The following is a 23508-nucleotide window of genomic DNA, read 5'->3' as shown; positions in this document are numbered from 1 at the left end:
CTGTCTGATGTGGTCACCCAGCAGTCCCAAAGGAGTACAATGACAACAGCGACAATAGCACAAAATATTGGGCATTATTTACTTACATTTTTGGGCTTTGCAGAAGTGTGTTGTCTAAGGTACATGTTAGAAGAAAATATTTTTTAATTAAAATTTTCTAGTCTGAGATATGCACACACACACTCACTCGCACACACACACACACACACACACACACACACACACACACACACACACACACACATGCTCCTTGGAACCCAGTTGGAGAAGTACTGATCTAGTACTCTTTTTCCTGCACCGAAACATTAATTTCCACTTTAAGATGAGACAGTGGAGACCCATAGAAGGAGAGTCATCATGCAGTGGTCCAAGGTGGTGCTTATACAATGACAGTGTCTTCTGAAAACATGTATCAAGATCAAGGCCTGTGTGCCTGCAGGAACTGTGCTCAGCTGAGACCCAGGCCAACCCACACAGATGGCAGTGAGAACAAGAAATCCTCTCTGTGAAGTCACTGAGAACTTTGGGTACTTGCTCCTGCAGCAGAATCCCCCCTGACTAATACACAGCATCTTCCATGAGCTGGCTTCTGTTGTGCCCCCCTGTGGGCTAAAGGGAGCTGGGGGCAAGATTGGCCATTTATCATGCCTGGTTGACTTCTCACTCTCCAGCTCTAGTAAAAAAAATTACAGCTTTTTCCCCTCTTTTTTTTATGATGACTTTTATTTTTCCATTATAGCTGGTTTAACAGTGTTCTGTCAATTTTCTACTGCACATCAAGGTGACCCAGTCACACATACATGTATACACTCTTTTTTCTCTTATTATCATGCTCCATCACAAGTGACTAGCTATAGTTCCCAGTGCTACACAGCACGACCTCATTGCTTAAAGGCAATAGTTTGCATCTGTTAACCCCAAATTTCTAATCCATCCCCCCCACCTTGGCAACCACAAGTCTATTCTCCATGCCCATGAGTTTCTTTTCTGTGGAAAGGTTCACTTGTGCCATATATTAGATTGCAGATATAAATGATACCATCTGGTATTTGTCTTTCTCTTTCTGACTTACTTCACTTACTATGAGAGTGTCTAGTGCCATCCGTGTTGCTATAAGTGGCCTTAGTTTGTTCTTTTTTATGGCTGAGTAGTTCCCCCATCTCTTGAGGGTAATTTCCATCACTCATCAGATGTTCAATGTTGAATATCTCTTCCTGCAGTTCCCTTGACCCCAAGCTTCTCCAGCTCTATTCTAGGAGGTCTCTGGGGATCTGTCCTCATTCCTTAGGCCCTCCAAGGTTCACACCAGTTTCCTTCTGCTGGATTTTCCTTGTTCCTCCATGCGGACCCATCAGATGAGACCCACCAAGAAGACCCCGCTTCACTTCATTTCTCACTTGGCCCATGTGTATTCCTTCAGAAATAGTTATAGGTTCCCTATCCTGACAAACTGAACTGCAGGTCAGTCGCAAGACAACAGCTTCTCCTGGCTCTGATCCAAGGCAGTTAGTCAGCCCTCCTTTTCCCTTCCACATTTATAGGTTGAATCCATGCCTCATTTTTAATAAATCCTATTTTGATTATGCTAACTGCTTTTTAAAATCTGTGTTTAAATTTCATTTCATTTGATTCATAACATTATTATTTAACTCATTAATTCTATTTTCTTCAGTCTTTTTTTTTATTACTCAATGAATTTATTACATTTATAGTTGTACAATGATCATCTCAATCCAATTTTATAGGATTTCCACCCCACAACCCCAGCGCATCCCCCTACCCCCCAAGCTGTCTCCTTTGGAGACCATAAGTTTTTCAAAGTCTGTGAGTCAGTATCTGTTCTGCAAAGAAGTTCATTCTGTCCTTTTTTCAGATTCTACCTGTCAGTGAAAGCATTTGATGTTGGTGTCTCATTGTATGACTGACCTCACTTAGCATGATAATTTCTAGGTCCATCCATGTTGCTAAAAATGCTGGTATTTTGTTCCTTTTAATGGCTGAGTAATATTCCATTGTGTATATGTACCACTTCTTCTTGATCTCCTCCACTGTCTATGGACATTTAAGTTGTTTCCATGTCTTGGCTATTGAAAATAGTGCTGCAGTGAACATCGGAGTACATGTGTCTTTGAAAGTCATGGTTTTCTCTGGCTAGATGCCCAGGAGTGGGATTGCTGGATGGGATGGTAGTTCTATTTTTAGTTTTCTGAGGCACCTCCATACTGTTTTCCACAGTGGCTGCACCAATCTACAATACCACCCACAGTGTAATAGGGTTCCTTTTTCTCCACACCCTCTCCAACACTTATTGTTTGTAGACTTTTGGATGATGGCCATTCTGGCTGGTGTAAGGGGGTACCTCATAGTGGTTTGGATTTGCATATCTCTAATAATGAGTGATGTTGAACATCTTTTCATGTGTTTTTTGGCCATCGGTATGTCTTCTTTGGAGAATTGTCTGTTTAGATCTTCTGCCCATTTTTTGATGGGGTTGTTTGTTCTTTTGGTATTGAGCTGCAGAAGGTATTTATAAATTTTGGAGATGAATCCCTTGTCAGTGGATTCATTTGCAAAGATTTTCTCCCATTCTGTGGGTTGTCCTTTCATTTTGTTTATGGTTTCCTTTGCTGTGCAGAAACTTTTGAGTTTAATTAGGTCCCATTTGTTTGTTTTTGTTTTTGCTGTCATCACTCTAAGAGGTGGATCTGATATTTTCTTTAGTCTTATTTGCTATTTTCTAACTTGTTAGATGCGTACATCACTGATCTATAACCATTTTTTCCTTCTAATATGATTGAGGCTAACATATCTCTTGAAACACTGTTTTCACCAAATCCCAGAGTTTTGACAGGTTCATGTTTCATTACAGTAATGCATGTGGGAGTGTCCCCATGAAGACTGTGTGTGTCTGGTGGCTTTAGTGGGAGAGCTGAAGTGACTGCGTGCTGTAGCTTCTCCTGGGCATGTGGGAAACCACTGGCTTGGGGAGGGTGAACTGAAGCCAGAGGGACTAGAGCAGGAGCCTGCACCAGCTGTGGTTCCTCCCCAGGTGTGTCAGAAGCCACTACTACCTTGGCAGGGTGAAGGTGGAGCCAGAGTCAGGTGCAAGCTGGAGGGTATGCTAGAGCAGCCTTGGCAGGTGAGCTAGAGTGCAGGTGCTTTTCAGCCTCCATGTGGGACTTGGAACAAGGAAGTTTTTGTGCATACCCTTTAAGAGCAGAATCTCAGTTTCCTACAGCCCTCTTATTTCCCTGGTTGTAAACCCTGCTGGTTTGCAAAACCAGTAAGAGGACTTGTCTTCCTGGTGCCAGTCCCCAGGGCTTTAATGCCCAATGTGGGGCGCAAACTTTTTGCTCCTTAAGGAGGACCTATGAGTTTGTGATATCCCCTTCCTCTTTTGGGTCACCCGCCAGGATGTGTGTGTGTGTGTGTGTGTGTGTGTGTGTGTGTGTTGCGTGTGTGTGTGTGTGTGTTGCATGTGTGTGTGTGTGTTTGTGCATTATACTCTTAGATGGAGAACACTGTTTTGCTGGTTTTTCGGTCATTCTCATAGAGAGTTATGCTATATGTGGCTGTAGTTTTGGTGTGTCCATTGAGAGAGAGGTGAGCTGGGGTCTTCCTACTCTACCATCTTCTCCATTTTTTCTTGAAAGAGAATTTCGTAGATACACAAGTATACACAGATGTGAACACATTTGGTACGTATTTGCTTTTTCTTACCACTTTGAAGTTATTGTAATGTCCTTTGATTTTCACTGTTGAGAATTCTACTCTTAGTCCATTTGGTATTCCTTTGTAGCTAGGTGCCTTTTCTTTGTGGCTGCTTTTATTTTGTTTTATTTTTGTTGTTCAAAATGTAATGATTTATGTTTTTCCATTATAGTTGGTTTACAGTGTTCTGTAAATTTCTACTATACAGCTAAGTGAACCAGTCACACATATATATATATATACATTCTTTTTCTCACATTATCCCCATCATGTTCCATTGCAAGTGACTAGATACAGTTCCTTGTGCTCTACAGCAGGATCTCATTGCTTATCTACTCCATATGCAATAGTTTATATCTATTAACCCTAGACTCCCAGTCCATCCCACTCCCTTCCCCTGCCCTTCACAAACCACAAGTCTGTTCTCCAAGTCCATGAGTTTCTTTTCTGTGGAAAGGTTCATTTGTGTTGTATATTAGATTCCAGATAGAAGTGATATCATGTGGTTAATTCATTTAGTATGAGAGTCTCTAGTTCCATCTTTGTTGCTGAAAATGGCATTATTTTATTCTTTTTATGGCTGAGTAGTAGTTCATTGTTTATATATGTACCACATCCTCTTAACCCATTCATCCATTGATGGACATTTAGGTTGTTTCCATGTCTTGGCTATTGTGAATAGTGCTGAAGTGAACATAGGGGTGCATGTATCTTTTTCAAGGAAAGTTCTGTCTGGGTATATGCCCGAGTGGGATTTCTGGGTCATTTGGTAGTTCTATATTTAGTTTTCTGAGGTACCTCCATACTGCTTTCCCTCATGGTTGTACCAATTTACATTCCCACCAACAATGTAGGAGGGTACCGTCTTCTCCACATCCTCTCAAGCATTTGTTATTTGTTGACTTGTTAATGATGGCCATTCTGATAGGTGTGAGGTGGTACCTCATAGTAGTTTTGATTTGCATCTCTCTAATAATGATGTTAAGCATTTTTTTCATGTGCCTGTTGGCCACCTGTATATCTTCTTTGGAGAAACATCCACTCAGGTCTTTTGCTCATTTTTCAATTTGATTGTTGGGTTTTTTGCTATTGAGTTCGTTGTGTAAATTGTTTGTATATTTTAGAGATTAAGCCCTTGTCAGTTGTATCATTTGAAACTATTTTCTCCCATTCTATAAGTTGTCTTTTTTTTTTTTTAACGGTTTCCTTTGCTGTGCAAAAGCTTGTCAGTTTAATTAGGTTTATTTTTGCTTTTATTTCTTTTGCCTTGGGAGACTGACCTAAGAAAACAGTTGATGTCAGAGAACGTTTTGCCTGTTTTCTCTTCTAGAAGTTTGATGGTGTCTTGTCTTAGGTTTAAGTTTTTAAGCCATTTTGAGTTTGTTTTTGTGCATGGTGTGAGGGTGTGTTCCAGTTTCATTGATTCACATGCAGTTGTCCAGTTTTCCCAATGCTATTTGCTGAAAAGACTGTCTTTTTCACATTTTATATTCTTGTCTCCTTTGTCGAAGATTAAATGACCATAGGTGTCTAGGTTGATTTCTGAGTTCTCTGTTCTGTTCCATTGGTCGGTCTGTCTGTTTTGGTACCAGTACCACACTGTCTTGATTAACGTAGCTTTGTAATATTGCCTGAAGTCTGGGAGAGTTATGCCTCCTGCCTCCTGCTTGTTTTTTGTTCTTCAGGATTGCTTTGGCAATTTGGGTCTTTTATGGTTCCCTATAAATTTTTTAATGGTTTGTTCTAGTTCTGTGAAAAATGTCATGGATAATTTGACAGAGATTGCATCGAATCTGTAGATTGCTTGTATGGCTGCTTTAAAGATGTTCTTTGTATTATTGTGGTGGGATTGTTCCTCACCTGCAAAGCAGTGTGTATCATGAGACCATTTTATCCCATTCCATCCTCTCTGTCCCTTTAACCAATTCTGGTACATCTCCCAGTTTCTTTACATTGTACTCTAGCACTATTCTCAGAACTATCTTGTAATGATTTTCTCTTGGGTTACAAATCATTTGCTGTTTATTCCATCTACTAAGGTTTTAATGTGACGACTTTAATTTTCATTTCTTAAAGTTTTCATTTGTAGATTATACTTTTTAAAATGTTCTTAGTCATTTTGTTCCTATGAGTTTTGGGGAGGGAGGTAAAAAGAGAATGGTCATTTTTAATAGTTTGTTATATTTTGAGTTAAGTTTTTTATGTGGTGAAAGGTGGAAATCCAAATTCATTCTTTCTACATAATTGTCCAGTTGCCTCAGTATCATTTGTTAAAGAGATTATTCTTCCCCCATTGAATGGTCTTGGCACCTTTGTCCAAAATCAGTTGCCCTTAGCTGTGTACGGTTATTACTGGGTTATCAGTTCTGTTCCTTAGTTGTATATGTTTAGCTTTATACCAGTGCTACACTGTTTCGAGCACTGTCACTTTATGATAAGCTTTGAAATCAGAAAATGCAATTCCTCTAGCTTGTTTCTTCTTTTACAATATAGTTTCAGCTATTTTGGGCCTTTTGTAATTCCATATGATTCTGAGGATCAGTTTTTCCATTTCTTCGAAAAACGCTGTGAATTTTAAAGGACATGGAATTGAGTAGGTATATAACTTTGGACAGTAGTTACCTCTTACCAGTAATGTCTTGTAATCCATGAACACAGGATCTTTCCATTTGTTTGGTCTTTTAAAATTTTGTTTAGCAAGGTTTTGTTGATTTTAATGTGAAAATATTCTCCTTCCTTGGTTCAGCTTATTCATGGGTATTGTGTTCTTTTGGGTGCTATTGCACATGGAATTGTTTTTATAATTTCCTTTTAGGGTTTCTCATTGTTAGTATATAGAAATAACACTGATTTTTGTCTGTCTTGTACCCTCTTCCAAAGATCTCAAAAGTTACCTTTTGCCATTAGGGATATATTTGCAGAAAAGTTTGGGAAAATCTTAGGCTTTTGAACCTTGAAAAAAATCTCCAATTGAAGCTAATGATTCTTTTTTAAAAAAAAAATTGAAATATAGTTGATTTACAATATTGTGTTAGTTTCCGGTGTACAGCATAGGTGTACAGTTTTTTTTCCTGATTATATTCTGTTATATGTTATTACAAGATATTGATCCAATTCCCTGTGCTATACAGTAAATCCTTGTTACTTATCTTTATATATAGTAGTTTGTATGTTAATCTTATGTTCCTAATTTGTCTCTCTCCACCTACCTCTCCCCTTTGGTAACCATACCTTTGTTTTCTATGTATATGAGACTGTTTCTGTTTTGTGTATAGATTAATTCGTGTTATTTTTTTAGAGTTCACATATAATTGATTCATACAGTATTTGTCTTTCTCTTGCTGACTTACTTCACTAAGTATAATATTCTGTAGGTCCATCCATGCTGCTGCAAATGGCAAGATTTCATCCATTTTTATGGCTAATATTCCATTATGTATATGTGTGTGTGTGTGTGTGTGTGTGTGTGTATTTACACACACACACACATACAATCACATCTTCTTAAGCCAATCATCTGCTGATGGGTACTTACCTTATTTCCATGTCTTGGTTATTGCAAATAGTGCTGCTATGAACATTGAGGTGCATATATCTTTTTGAATTTAGAGGGTTTTTTTCTGTATGTATACCCAGGAATGGGATTATTGGCTCATATGGTAGCTCTATTTTCAATTTTTTAAGGAATCTCCATACTGTTTTCCATAATGGCTGTACAAATTTACATTCCTACCAACAGTGTAGAAGGGTTCCTTTTTTCCACACTCTCTACAGCATTTGCTAGTTGTAGACATTTTAATGAAGGCCATTCTGACCAGTGTGAAGTGAACTCGTTATGGTTTAGATTTGTAGTTCTCTGATAATTAGCAGTGTTGAGCATCTTTTCATGTGCTTGCTGGCCATCTGTATGTCTTCTTTGGAAGAATGTTTATTTAGGTCTTCTGCTTATTTTTTGATTGAGATGTTTGTTAGTTTTTGATATTGAATTGTATGGGTTATTTGCATATTTTGGTTATTAACCCCTTCTCAGTTGCGACATTTGCAAATGTTTTCTTCTATTTTGTAGGTTGTCTTTTCGTTTTGGTGATGGTTTCCTTTGCTGTGCAAAAGCTTTTAATTTTTATTAGGTCCATTTGTTTATTTTTGCTTTTATTTCATTTGCCTTGGGAGACTGATCCAAGAAAATAGTGCTACAATTTATGTCAAAGAATGTTTTGCTTAAGTTCTTTTCTAGGAGTTTTATGGTGTCATGTTTTATATTTAGGTCTTTAAACCAGTTTCAGTTTATTTTTGTACATGGTGTGGGGGAGTGTTCTAATTTCATTGATTTACATGTAGCTGTCTAGCTTTCCCAATACCACTTGTTAAAGAGACTGTCTTTTCTCCATTGTATATTCTTGCCTCCTTTGTTGAAGATTAATTGACCATGGGTTTATTTATGGGCTCAAAGGTAATGATTCTTGAATTTACCACTGTAACTGGGCAAGGTTTGGTTTCTAAGGATAAGAGGAAGGCAGGGAGAGGAGGTGATTGTTATAAGTTCACTGCAGGTCAAAATTATGTGCATTCTTCTGCTAATAGTAGTGATATCTGAGGAAAGTCTAGAAGATAGAAAATGGTATCAGATCCTGCCTACATGGGCAGACGTAAATCTCACTCAAGGCTTGGAACACTTATTAAAAACAAAAAATGTTTTACAGTATTCCTTCAATTTCTGCTATACAGCATAGTGACCCAGCCACACATGTATATACATTTTTTTTTCATACTGTCTTCTATCATGTTCTAACCCAAGAGCCTGGACATAGTTCCCTGTGCTATACACAACTATACTTTAATAATAAAAAAATTGGGAAGATTTCAAATGAAAATAATTATTAGAAATATCCTTATCAAAATACTATAAAAACAAATCATGATAAAATAAGTTTCTTTCCCTTTTCTTTCCTAGGAAGGACCACACATTTTTCATGAAATTAGCTCTCATTGCCAAGTAGTTTGAAAAATTACTTTGTAAAGTCATTTTTCCCTTTGAAAGGCCATTGAAAAAAGAAAAAGGACCCCTTTTTCCAGATTTCAGAGAGAGTCAGAGAAAAATGCACATTTATTAATTGGAACTCCAATTAGAAAGAAGGCAAGAAATAGAAAATAGCCATTAAAACAACCAGAGCAATAATTTCTATAGGTAGACTCCATCAAAGTTTGCTAAAATGGGTCATAGAATGTTAGACAGAAATGGCCTATTGGCACAATGTCAAAGAATGTACCAAAATACAACATGATTATAAAGTGAAACCACTAAGTTTATAGTGGAGAATTCTGCCATCACTCACCCTAGCCAACTGACCAAGGTTAACATAACCAAAAATATGCGTTGATATTGTATCCTCTGATATGATGCAGTAAGAACCACGTAGAGGCTAAACCATGTACCTTCCTCTGCTTCCAGTAGTGCTATCTGAGGAAAGCTTCACAAGATGGAAAATTCCATCAATTCCTACTTGCATGGCCAGAGGTAAATCTCACTCAAAGCTTGAAAGACTTATTAAAAACAAAAAATGTTTCTGTCCCTTATTTTTCCTGGAAAAGCCTAGAGATTTCCCTTGAAATTTCATTTATAATAGCATCCAAAAGAATAAACTATGCAGGAATAAATCTAAACAGAGACATGAAATACATGTACACTGAAAAGGGGAAATCACCTCTGTGGCTTCCTTACTGAGAAATAAGGCAAACCCTCAATACAATCAAAAGGAGAGGTAAGAAAATCCAAATTGAGGGATGTTCCACAAAGTAACTGGCCATCACTCTTCAAAAGCAGTAAGGTCATAGAAGACGAGGAAAAACTAGCAATTGTCAAGATTAGAGGTGTCTGTACAGACAGAATAACTAAATGCTGTGTGGGATTCTGGATTAGATCCTAGAACAGGAAAGGAACATTAGTGTAAAAACTAATGAAATCAATACCCTCTCTACTTTAGTGGATAATATCATACCAAGGTTAATTTCATAGTTCTGGCAATATCTTCTGATAATGTAAGATACTAATATAAGGGGAAGCTGAGTGGAGGGTATATGATGAGATCTATACTATTTTTGAAACTCCTCTTTTAGTCTAAAATTATCTCAAAAGAAATATTAGCTATTCAAAATAAACAAATATTGTATGCACTGCATACAATTCACAGTATTCCCTTACCTCCTTGTACCCATTCCTGGTGGTCATGTTAAGAAATCACTGATGCATGGAGTTCCTGTCATGGCTCACAGGTTAAGAATCCAACATAGTGTCCTTGAGGATGCAGGTTTGATCCCTGGCCTCGCTCATTGGGTTAAAGATCTCTTGTTGCTGCAAGCTGTGGTGTAGGTCACAGATGTGGTTCAGATCCCGTGTTGCCATAGCTATGGGGTAGACCAGCAGCTCTACAGCTCTAACTCAACCCCTAGCCCTGGAATTTCTATATGCTGTAAGTGCAGCCCTAAAAAAAAAAAAAAAAAAAAAAAAAAAAAAAAAAAAAAAAAAAAAAAAAAGAAAGAAAGAAAAGAAAGAAATCACTAATGCATGAAAGAAGAGTGACTGTTAGCTTTGGAGTTTGACTGAAAGGAATTAACTGTGGCTTTATTGGGGCAGATGACAGGCTGTTGATAACTTTTTCACTACCCACCCTGAAAAATTAAAACAATGATACATTTAAAGATGGTGTATTGGATGGGATGTCATTACGTTGCTCTTGCCTGTATTTTTTGTGGACAGGAGATGTTGTAGAGAGGTCACTGTGTTGCATTTAACAGAGGTGCTAAAGTCAGGAGAAAGTGGTATTCCTCCTTTTGGTTTTTCTGTAGAGGCTTTTTTTTTTTCAAATAACATTCATCTGTAGTGAGTCCAGAATCTCCCCTTTAAAGATGTGTAGCTTTGGGAAAAGTATCTATGTTTTTTCAGCTTCCTCAATTGGAAAACATGGAAAGCAACACAAAACTCTGCCAGAACCATTGGAAGAATTGTATGAATTCAGGCAGTCCATTGCTGACCATCTTTATTAACTATAAAAACATGGAGAGAGAATGTAGAGCCTTTGTGAAAATAGGAGATCTCTCAGGAGAAGTGCAGCCAGGGGTGGTTGTTCCGGTGAATGGGGAGCAAGCTGGAATTTAGCACACACTTGCCTCCTATCTACTATCAGACCAGCAAGTACATACAAAAAGGAGATGCTTTCTGACTATCTTGTTTTGATGTCTCAAAATATATATGAAATAGCACTATTTTAAAATGAGGTCACTTGGAAAGGCAGTACCTGTTGTAGTTAAGAGAGTGGCTCTGGAGTCATATCATCTGGGTTTGAATTCCATTTCTGCCACCTGTTATCTATGTGTCCTTGGGAAAACTCTTCAACTTCTCTGCACTTCCTAGTCGATAAAATAGGTATATAATAATTTAAGCCATGGGTCAGTATGTGCTGGATATCCATAAGCATTTAGAATAGTGCCAGGAAGAGAGTAAGGGCACAATCAGTCATTTACCATCATATGGTAGGAGAAGGTGTTCAGCAGAGTTCTGCTTCTGGTCTGTCCATAGGCTGACATTACAGTAGTCTTGATCATCCCACTCTATCTGCTAGGGTCATTCTGCATCATCAGCCCCTTGGCTCTCTGTGCTATTTTCTTTCTTTTTCTTTTCTTTTTTCTTTATTTGCTTTTTAGGAACACTTCTGCAGCATATGAAAGTTCCCAGGCTAGGGGTCCAATTGGAACTTCAGCTACAGCCCTATGCCACAGCCACAGCCACAGCAACGCAGGATGTGAACTGAGTCTGTGACCTACACCACAGCTCATAGCAATGCAGGATCCTTAACCCACCAAGTGAGGCCAGGGATCAAATCTTCATCCTCATAGATACTAGTCAGGTTTGTAACTCTCTGAGGCACAATGGAAACTCCCTGTGCCGTTTTCAAGTGGGAAGACTCCCATCTGAATAACCCATCTCAGCAGTCAAGGTTTAAGGAATTAGTGTTGATAAGGTCAAACATACGATGATGCTGTTAGTGGCTTATACTATTACAGCTAATCATAACCCAGAGAATTTTCTTCACTTTCGGTATTTGGTTTCTAAAACATGAAATAATTTAAAGATAAAATCAGCCATCTGTGACCCAGCCCTGAATGTCAGTGGCTTTTTATAAAAGGACTCATTTTTTATTATATTCATTTTGTATTATCTTCATGAATACTGTATGACTTTTTATTTATGGTTCAACAATTTTTAAAAAACCCCTGATAGGTACCAATTCCCTCTGCTGGTCAGAGAAGAATATTAGCAAATAGTCACAGCACCATATGTAGCTGTATTTTAATTAATTTCCTTAAAATTAGTTTTTTTGGAGTTCCTCTTATGGCTCAGTGGGTTAAGAACCAGACATAATGTCTGTGAGGATGGGGGTTTGATCCCTGGCCTCACTCAGTGGGTTAAGTATTCTGTGTTGCCAGCAAGCTGTGGCATAGGTCGCAGAAGCTGCTTGGATCTGGTGTTGCTATGGTTGTGGCGCAGGCCTGCAGCTGCAGCTCCAATTGGACCCCTCGTCCAAAAACTTCCATATGCTGTAGATGCTGTTGTAAAAGGGGGAAAAAATGAGTTTTTCATTCAAAATGAAAACTATATGTATATATGGTATAATGTGTGTGTGTGTGTGTGTGTGTGTGTGTGTGTGTGTGTATAAAATATTCAGTCCTAATAATGTACATACAGACAAAATGGAAAATCATCTCTGTGTCTCCTTTGAGTTATGGCCACTGAGTATTTTGCCATGTATTTCCAGTATTTTTTAGGCATACACATTCCTCTTTTAAAACAAACATTGTTTCATTTATAAATAGACATAGTCCCAAAGGCCCCATCATTGGCCATCTGCAGATTTGTCCCCACTGTGTTTTGGCTAACAAATTCCGATGTAGGTCAGGTTGGCAAAATGTCCACTAAATAGTCTCATCCCTGCCCTCTTTTCTAGCATTTTTGGTCGTTATACTTAGGGATGTGGAGGGGCACAGGGGTAAGTGCCACTGGCATCTAGTGGGTAGAGGCCAGGGGTTCTCCTGGATCATCCACCATGCACAGGACATTCCTTACAATAAGTGAGTATATGACCCAGAGTTTCAAGAATACCAGGGTTAAGTCCTGTTCAATGACAACTTTGTTAGTATCTTTTATTTTTTTTTTTTTTTGCCAATACGAGGGTTGTGTAGAGGAATCTCATGGTTTTGATTTTCATTTCTCTGATGAGTGGTGACATTGTACACCTTTTATTCCTTTTTTTTTTTTTTTTTTTTTTTTTTGCCTATTTCCCTGTTACTTTCTCTGCCTTTCCCTTATTGATTTGTAGAAGTCCATCAGTCTGCACATCTGTTCAATGAGTCTATAAATCAACTTGGGGGAAATTTGCAGCTGAATGCTATTAGGCCTTCTTATTCATGAATATAGTGTCTTTTGTTTTTGTTTTTGTTTTTGTTTTTTTTTTTTTTTTTTGGTCTTTTTAGGGCCGTACCCATGGCATATGGAGATTTCCAGGCTAGGGGTCGAATCAGAACTATAGCTGCTTGCCTACACCACAGCCACAGCTACCCGGGATCTGAGCTGCGTCTGTGACCTATACCACAGCTCACAGCAGTGCCGGATCCTTAACCCACTGAGCAAGGCCTGGGATTGAACCTGTGTCCTTATGGTTACTAGTCAGATTCATTTCTGGTGAGCCAAGACGGGAACTACTAGTGTGTCCTTTATTTAGGCTTAATTTACTTTCAGGTGCATTCTGTTATTTACATTTTTGATTTCTTGGACAGCTGTTATATCTATTGCTTTTGTATAATCATATTTTTTTTTTAATTTCTTTGCTTTTTAGGGCCGCACCTATGGCATATGGAAGTTCCCAGGCTAGGGATTGGATTGGAGCTGCAGCTGCACCCCACAGCCACAGCCACAGCCACAGCAACATCAGATCCAAACCACACCTGTGACCTACACCACAGCTCACAGCAACGCAGGATCCTTAACTCACTGAGTGAGGCCAGGGATGGAACCTGCATCCTCATGGATACTAGTCAGATCTGTAACTACTGAGCCACAAAGGGAACTCCTGTGATCAAATTTATTGATATCTGTTTTAACAACTTTGAGGTATAACTGAACTGTAATAAACTGCACGTGTTTAAAGCATACTATTTCACGAGTTCTAATATGTGTATATATAACTGTGAAACCAGTTATGTACATGTGTTAGATAATAGTCAGGCTAATGAACTTTTATGGCATCTCCCACAAGTTTTCTAGCATCTCCTTATAATTCCTCTCACTTGCCCATCCTATTCCAATCCGCACCCCCCCCCCAATACCATTGATAGGCTTTCTGTCATGATACATTAGCTTGTGTTGTCTTCAGAATTACACAAATGGGCCCCTACAGTACATGTTGGGGTTTTTTGTCTTGCTTATTTCACTCAGTATAATCATTTTAAGATTTACTCTTATTTCAGTGCATGCAAATAGTTTATTCCTTTAGAGTCTTAAATAATATTCTGTAGCATTGTGATACCATAATTTACCTGTTCACTCTTTGACTAATATTTGAGTTGTTTCTATTTTATAATTATTATAAGTACAGCTACTAAAAATAATTGGATACAAGCTTTGTGTGTTCATATGCTCTTAGTTCTCTTGAATAATACCCAAGAGTGGAATGGGTAGGTCATATCATAGGTGAGATATGTTTACATTTTTAAGAAATTGATGAACTGTTTTCCAAAACTTATGTACTATTTTACCTTCTCACCAGAAAGATAAAAAGTCATTCCACATCATTGTTAACACTTGGTGTGGTATTATGGTCAGTTGTTTTAATTTTAATCATTTTAATAGGCATAGTTATAGTGTATGTTCCTATGCCTATCCCTGCTTTCTGAAAGTTCTAGTTGTACCATTTTCTTTTTACAAAAGATCTATATTCATGCCTGTTTTCACTAAGTAAAAGACATTTGAAGAGCATTTTCCCTTTTACAAAACTGCCATACTAATGTCGTACTTTCAAAAAAGCAAAGTGGCTTAGCTCAAACTTTCCAAAAGCAGAGAATACTCTTTGCTTTATGCCATTTGGCTTAGGAAAGATTTCATAGGAACATGTTGCTTTCAGATAGCAGGGGGGAACCTGTATCTCAATATGGTTTTCTTTTCCTTTTCTTTCAGGACTGAAAATAGTGACCATATTTGCATATTTACTTACCAGACACATTCTTTGATAAAGTATCTTTCAAAACTGTTTTTTTGAGTAGTTCCTTTTCCTATTATTGGAGTCTTCAAAAGGTGGTTACACAATATGGGAAAAATCCCTTGTCGTATATATGATTTGCAATTTTTTTCTGGAAGTACTCATCTTTTCATTCTCTTAACCATATCTTTTAAAGAACAGAACTTATTAACTTGATGAAATTCAGCTTATCCATTTTTTTTATTCTGTTGTATCTAAGAAATCCTTGCATAACCTGAGGCCACAAATATTTTCTTTTATGTTTTCTCTTAGAAATTTTATACTTTTAAGTTTTATATGCAAATGTATGATACATTTTGAGTTAATTTTGGTATATGCTATGAGATGTGGATCAAAGTTAATTTTTTCACACACTCGTATCTAATTTTTCTAGGGCCTTTGTTGAAAAAATTATTTCTTTCTCCTTTCAATTGCTTTTGCAACTTTATTGAAAATCTGTTATTTATCACATGTTTGGGCCTATTTTTGGACTCCTTCTTCTGTTCCATGTTTGTCTATTCTGATAGCAATACCACATTGTCTTAAATAATGTAGCTTTACAATAAATCATGAGGTCAGACTGCATAAGCTGTCCAAATTTGCTCTCTTTCAAAGTTGTTTTGGCTCTTCTAGGTCCTCTGCATTTTTTTAATGAATTTTAGAATTAGTTTGTCAATTTCTATAATAAAAAAACATGATGGGATTAGTATTGCTTTTAAATCTATAGATAAATTTGAGGATTATTGATCTCTTGTGGATATCATTTAATCAATAAATATATACCTACATTTATTTAGGTCTTCTTGAATTTATCTCAGCAAATTTTTGTGGCTTTCAGTGTACTTTGTCTTGCAATTATTTGTCACTTTTATCCCTAAAAATGTCTATATTTTCTGCTATTGTAAATGATCATTTTTAGTTTCAGTTTCTATTCGTTTATCGCTAGTACACAAAAACGCAATTAATTTTACAGATTGATTTTATATCCTGCAATCTTGCTGAACTCAATTGTTATTCATTATAACTTTTTAAAGAATAAATTCCATTTGAATTTCTGGAAAGATAGTTATGTTATTTATGATTAAAGACAATTACAGTTTCTATTCCAATTTGGGTAACTTGTATTTCTTTTCTTTCCTCATCACAGTGGCTATAGCCACAACTCCTACAAAGGTAAAAGAAGGGCTGAGAACAGATAGCCTTAGACATTTTTTATCAGGTTGAGAAAAGTTCCTTCTGTTTTTAGTTTGCTGAAATATTGTTGATTATCTTTGGGATTTGTCAATTGCTCATTCTTGTCTATTGAATATAGAACCATCCTTGAATTCCTGGTATAAACCCAATTGGCCATGAAGTATTGTCATTTTCATGTATTGATGGATTTGATTTATAAAATATTGTTAAGAATTTTACATTTATTTCAAGAGAGATATTGTTCTATAGTTTTTCTTTCCTGTAATGTCTTTGTCTGTTTTGGTATTTGCATAATTTTTCCTTTATTCAGTGAGCTGGGAGTATGCTCTGCTTTTCATTTTCTGGAATATTTTGGTGAGATTTCCCTCATTAAAGCAATCTAGGGATGGAGTTTTCTTTATGGAAAAGTTTTAAACTACTTGTTCAGTTTTGTTTTTTTTTTTAATAGATGCGGGGCTATTCAGAAGATCAATTTCTTTCTTTCTTTCTTTTTTTTGTCTTTCTCTCTTTTTAAGGCCGCACCTGCAGCATATGGAGGTTCCCAGGCTAGGGATCCATTCGGAGCTGTAGTCACCAGCCTAACTACGGCCACAGCAATGCAAGGTCTGAGCCTGTTCTGTGACCTACACCACAGCTCATGGCAACACTGGATCCTTAACCCACTGAGTAAGACCAGGGATCTAACCTGTGTCTTCATGGATGCCAGTCAGGTTTGATAACCGCTGAGCCACAATGGGAACTCTAGCAATTTCTTCTTGAGTAAGTTTTAAATTTTCTGTCTGACAAGAAATTTGTTTATATTATCCAAGTTGTTGAATTTATTGACACAAAATTATTCAAAAATTTTCCTCATTAACTTTTTAGTATCTTAAAATCTGTAAAGAAATTACAGTGAAGGTAATGTGTCTTTCCTTTTCCCTCATCTTTCTGAATAGAGGGTTGTATATTTTATTGATCTCAAAATAACAGCTTTTATTTTTTTATTTTTTTCTATTTATGTTTACCTACAATATTTATTGTTTCAGAATATTTTTTATTCTATAAAAATTTCCCTAAGTGATATTTTAGCTACATCTCACAAATTTTGATTTTTTTTGGGGGGGTTGATATATCTTTTTTTTTATAATTTTTTTATTTTCCCATTGTACAGCAAGGGGGTCAGGTTATCCTTATATGTATACATTACAATTACATTTTTCCCCCACCCTTTGTTCTGTTGCAACATGAGTATCTAGACAATGTTCTCAATGCTATTCAGCAGGATCTCCTTGTAAATCTATTCTAAGTTGTGTCTGATAAGCCCAAGCTCCCGATCCCTCCCACTCCCTCCCCCTCCCATCAGGCAGCCACAAGTCTCTTCTCCAAGTCCATGATTTTCTTTTCTGAGGAGATGTTCATTTGTGCTGGATATTAGATTCCAGTTATAAGTGATATCATATGTTTTTTATTAAATTAAAAATACATTCTAAACTCTCTTTTGATTTCTTCTTTATTTGTTATTTCTAGGAATGTTATTTGTTTTCCTAATATTTAGGCATTTTCTAAATATTTTCCTATTATTTATGTCAAATATAATTCCATCATGGTCAGAGAGCCTACGTTTGTATAACTTGCATCCACTTAAATTTAATTTGAACATTAATCTAAATTGAACTTAATTTATGTATTCAGTTGTTTTCTCAATTATTAACAGACGAGTAATAAATATTTACAATTGTAATTGTGTATCAAGTTTTGCCTCACATATTATTTGGTGCTAATTTTTAGATTTTTTTTTTGTCCTCTTGATGAATTGAAACTTTTATCATTATGAAGTGAACATCTTCACCCCTGTATTATTCCTTGATCTAAAGTATGTTTAGGTTAATATTCATTTTAGAACTCCATATTTATTTTCATCAGTAATAGCCTGCCACATCAATGTTTATGTTCTTTAACATATTTGTCACTTTGCATTTAAAGTGGTTTTCTTATGAGTAACATACAGTGGGCCCTACTTGCTTTTTTTTTGTTTTTTGTTTTTTTCATTTTAAGTCATCCTGTTCAGCCATTTTCTTTTCTCTTTTATTTATTTATTTTTTTAACTGTTATTTCCCCAGTACAGTTTTTTTTCCTACTGTACAGCCTGGTGACCCAGTTACACATACATATACATATTCCATTTTCTCACATTATCATGCTCCATCATAAGTGACTAGGCATAGCTCCCAGGGCTACACAGCAGGATCTCATTGCTAATCCATTCCAAAGGCAATAGTCTGCATCTGTTAACCCCAAGTACCCAATCCACCCCACTCCCTCCCCCCTCCGCCTTGGCAACCACAAGTCTATTCTCCAAGTCTATGATTTTCTTTTCTGTGGAAAGATTCATTTGTGCCATACATTAAATTCCAGATACAAGTGATACCACATGGTATTTGTCTTTCTCTCTCTGACTTACTTCACTCAGGATGAGTGTCTAGTTCCATCCATGTTGCTGCAAATGGCAATAGTTCATTCTTTTTTTCTGCTGAGTAGTATTCCATTGTGTATATATAACACATCTTCCTAATCCAATCATCTATTGATGGACATTTGGTTGTTTCCATGTCTTGCCTATTGTGAATAGGGCTGAAATGAACATGCAGGTGCATGTGTCTTTTTCAAGGAAAGTTTTGTCTGGATATATGCCCAAGAGTGGGACTGCTGGGTCATATGGTAGTTCTATGTATAGATTTCTAAGGCACCTTTGTACTGTTCTCCATAGTGGGTGTACCAGCTTCCATTCCCACCAACAGAGCAGGAGGGTTCCCTTTTCTCCACACCCCCTCCAGCATTTATTTGTGGACTTAACTAATGATGGCCATTCTGACTGGTGTGAGGTGGTACCTCCTGGTAGTTTTGATTTGCATTTCTCTAATAATCAGGAATGTGGAGCATTTTTTCATGTACTTGTTGGACATCTGTGTATCTTCCTTGGAAAAATGTCTATTCAGTTGTTTTTCCCATTTTTCAATTGGGTTGTTGTCTTTTTTGCTGTTGAGTTGTATGAGTTGCTTGTATATTCTAGAGATTAATCCCTTGTCAGTTGCATCATTTGAAACTATTTTCTCCCATTCTGTAAGTTGTCTTTTTGTTTTCTTTTTGGTTTCCTTTGCTGTGTAAAAGCTTGTCAGTTTGCTAAGGTCCCATTGGTTTATTTTTGCTTTTATTTCTGTTGCCTTGGGAGACTGACCTAAGAAAACATTTGTACAATTGATGTCAGAGAATGTTTTGCCTGTTTTCTAGAAGTTTGATGGTGTCTTGTCTTATGTTTAAGTCTTTAAGCCATTTTGAATTTATTTTTATGCATGGTGTGAGGGTGTGTTCCAGTTTCATTGATTTATATACAGCTGTCCTGTTTTCCCAATACCATTTGCTGAAAAGACTGTCTTTTTCACATTTTATGTTCTTGCCTCCTTTGTCAAAGATTAATTGACCATAGGTGTCTGAGTTTATTTCTGGGTTCTCTATTCTGTTCCGTTGGTCTGTCTGTCTGTTTTGGCACCAGTACCACACTGTCTTGATGACTCTGGCTTCATAATATTGCCTGAAGTCTGGGAGAATTATGCCTCCTACTTGGTTTTCATTCCTCAGAATTGCTTTGGCAATTCTGGGTCTTTTGTGGTTCCATATAAATTTTTGGATTATTTGTTCTAGTTCTGTGAAAAATGTCCTGGGTAACTTGATAGGGATTGCATTGAATCTGTAGATTGCTTTTGGGTAGTATGGCCATTTTTACAATGTTAATTTTTCCAACCCAGGAGCATGGAATAGCTTTCCATTTCTTTACATCTTCTTTAATTTCCTTGATTAATGTTTTATAGTTCTCAGCATTTAAGTCCTTTACCTCCTTGGTCAGGTGTATTCCCAGGTATTTGATTTTTTGGGGTGCAATTTTAAAAGGTATTGTATTTTTGTATTCCTTTTCTAATATTTCATTGTTAGTATACAGAAACATGACTGATTTCTGAACCGTAATCTTATACCCCTCTACTTTGCTGAATTTGTTGACCAGTTCACGTAGTTTTTGGGTTGAGTCCTTAGGGTTTTGTTTTGTTTTTTTTTTCTATTTCTTGGGCCGCTCCAGCGGCATATGGAGGTTCCCAGCCTAGGGGTCCAGTCGGAGCTGTAGCCACCGGCCTACACTAGAGCCTCAGCAATGCAGGATCCGAGCCGTGTCTGCGACCTACACCACAGCTCACGACAATGCTGGATCGTCAACCCACTGAGCAAGGGCAGGGACCGAACCCGCAACCTCATGGTTCCTAGTCGGATTCGTTAACCACTGCGCCACGATGGGAACTCCAGGGTTTTCTATATATTGTATCATGTCGCCTGTGTACAGTGTCAGTTTTACCTCTTCTCTTCCTATTTGGATGCTGTTTATTTCTTTTGTTTGTCTGATTGCTGTGGCTAGGACTTCCCTTACTATGCTGAATAACAGTGGTGAGAGTGGGAATCTTTGCCTTGTTCCAGATTTTAGTGGGAAGGCTTTCAGCTTCTCTCCATTGAGTATTATATTTCCTGTGGATTTGTCATAAATGGCTTTGATTATGTTATGGTATGTTCCCTCTATACCCACTTTGGTAAGAGTTTTGATCATGAATGGATGTTGTACTTTGTCAAATGCTTTCTCCACATCTATTGAGATGATCATGTGGTTTTTGACTTTTGTTGACGTGGTGTATGACATTGATTGATTTGCGTATGTTGAACCATCCTTGTGTACCTGGGATGAATCCCACCTGGTCGAGATGTGTGATCTTTTGTATATGTTGTTGGATTTGGATTAATAAAATTTCATTGACAATTTTTGCGTATATATTCATCAAAGATATTGGCCTATAGTTTTCTTCTTTGGTGGTATCTTTGTCTGGTTTTGGAATTAGGGTGATGGTGGTATCATAGAATGTGTTTGGGAGTGTTCCTTTTCTTCAACCTTTTGAAAAAGTTTAAGGAGGATGGGTATAAGTTCCTCATTGTATGTTTGGTAGAATTCACCTGTGAAGCCATTTGGTCCTGGACTTTTATTTGTAGGGAGTGTTTTTATGGCATATTCAATTTCATTTCTAGTGATCAGTCTGCTCAGTTGATCTGTTTCTTTTTTATTCAGTTTTGGAAGGCTGTAAGTCTCTATAAAGTTGTCCATTTCTTCTATGTTGTCAAATTTGTTAGCATACAATTGTTCATAGTATTCTCTCATGGGTTTTTGTATTTCTGTGGTATCTGTTGTGACTTCTCCTTTTTCATTTCTGATTTTGTTTATTTGGGTTTTTTCTCTCCTCTTCTTGGTGATTCTAGCCAGAGGTTTGTCAATTTTGTTTATTTTTTCAAAGAACAAGCTCTTGGTTTTATTGATTTCTTCCATTGTTTTCTTAATCTCTGTTTTATTGATTTCATCTTTGATCTTTATGATTTCCTTCCTTCTGCTGACTTTAGGTTTTGTTTATTCTTCTTTTTCTAATTCATTTAGGTGGTGGGTTAACTTGTCAATTTGAGATTTTTCTTCATTTTTGAGGAAGGCCTGTATTGCTATGAATTTCCCTCTGAGCACTGCTTTTGCGGCATCCCATAGATTTTGCATGGTAGTGTCTGCATTATCATTTATCTTGAGGTATTTTTAAATTTCCTTCTTGATTTCCTCATTGACCCATTGGTTTTTTAGTAGCATGTTGTTTAGTCTCCATGTAGTAAGTTTTTCTCATTTCTTTTCCTGTGGTTTATTTCTCGTTTCATGCCATTGTGGTCAGAGAAGATACTTGAAATAATTTCTATACTCTTAAATTTGTTGAGGTTAGCTTTGTTCCCCACCATGTGATCAATTCTTGAGAATGTTCCATGTGCTCTTGAGAAGAATGTATATTCTGATTTTTTTGGATGTAATGTCCTGAAAATTTTGATTAAGTCTAACTTTTATATTGTGTCCTTTAGGATCTCTGTTGCCTTATTGATTTTCTGTCTAAAGGATCTGTCCATTAGTGTGAGTGGGGTGTTAAAGTCTCTTACTATGATTGTATTCCCATCAATTTCTTCTTTTATGTCTGTTAGTATTTTTTGGAGGTATCTGGTGCTCCTATTTAGGGGCATATATATTGATGATTGTAATATCCTCTTCTTGAATGGATCCTTTAACCATTAAATAGTATCCTTCTTTGTCTTTCTTTATGGCCTTCTTTTTTTTTTTCTTTTTTTTGTCTTTTTTGTCTTTTTTGTCTTTGTTGTTGTTGTCATTGTTGCTATTTCTTGGGCCGCTCCCGCGGCATATGGAGGTTCCCAGGCTAGGGGTTGAATCGGAGCTGTAGCCACCGGCCTACACCAGAGCCACAGCATTGCAGGATCCGAGCTGCGTCTGCAACCTACACCACAGCTCACGGCAACGCCGGATCGTTAACCCACTGAGCAAGGGCAGGGATCGAACCCGCAACCTCATGGTTCCTAGTCGGATTCGTTAACCACTGCATGGCCTTCTTTTTAAAGTCTATTTTGTCTGATATAAAGTATCACAACTCCTGCTTTCCTGTCTTGTCCATTGGCATGAAATATCTTTTCCCATGCCCTCACTTTCAATCTATATGTGTCCTTTGCTCTAAGGTGAGTTTCTTCTAGACAGCAGATTGAAGGTTTTTGCTTTTTTATCCAATCTGCCACTCTGTGTCTTCTGATTGGAGCATTCAGTCCATTGACATTTAATCATATTGACATTGTGATTATGGATAGATATGTATTTACTGCCATTTTAAACCTTGTTTTCCAGTTGATTCTAGGTTTCTCTTCTTTTCTTTTTTGGGTTGAATGGTTTCCATTTATGTTATGCTTGAGTACTTTTCAGTTTTTGTGAATGTAATGTTCTTTTTTGATTTGTGGTTGCCTCTTTTTTAAGCACATTAAGCCCTTCCTATATCTGCTTGCTTTTGCCTGATATTCATATAGGCTCAGACACATCATTAAAATAAAAAAAGAATCTATATTTTCTTACTTTCCTTCCCCACATTGTATGTTTTTGATGTCTTTATTTTTAACATCTTCATGTTCAGATCTGTTTGCTGGCTTATTTAAGTGACTGCTTTCCAGTTGTGGTTTCCTCCATTCTAATTCTTCTTTTTCTCTTTTCCCTCTCTCTCTCTTTTTTTTTTAATTTAGAGAAGCCCTTTCAGTATTTATTTTATAGTGGGTTTAGTATTGCTGTACTCCTTTAGCTTTTGTTTGTTGGAGAAATTCTTTATTTCTTCTTCTACTTTAAATGATATTCTTGCTGCATAGAGTATTCTAGGCTGCAAATTTTTTTCTTTTCAACACT

The 23508-nt window shown here is 36.9% G+C and overlaps 1 protein-coding gene across 2 annotated transcripts in view; it reads left to right on the top strand.

The window, feature by feature from the left end:
* Nucleotides 1–23508, top strand: part of LOC146407170 (uncharacterized) — a 391157-nt gene that overhangs the window by 209745 nt on the left and 157904 nt on the right. The gene's annotated exons all lie outside the window — the stretch shown is intronic.

This window comes from Sus scrofa, chromosome 1, assembly GCF_054392235.1.
Source record: "Sus scrofa isolate SSC_HxYL_T2T_F1_AM1 chromosome 1, Sscrofa_HxYL_maternal_Yorkshire_Landrace_v2.0, whole genome shotgun sequence".
Taxonomy (NCBI): Eukaryota; Metazoa; Chordata; class Mammalia; order Artiodactyla; family Suidae; genus Sus; species Sus scrofa.
The sequence above is the reverse complement of the archived record's forward strand: the minus strand, read 5'-3'. Positions and strand labels throughout refer to the sequence as shown.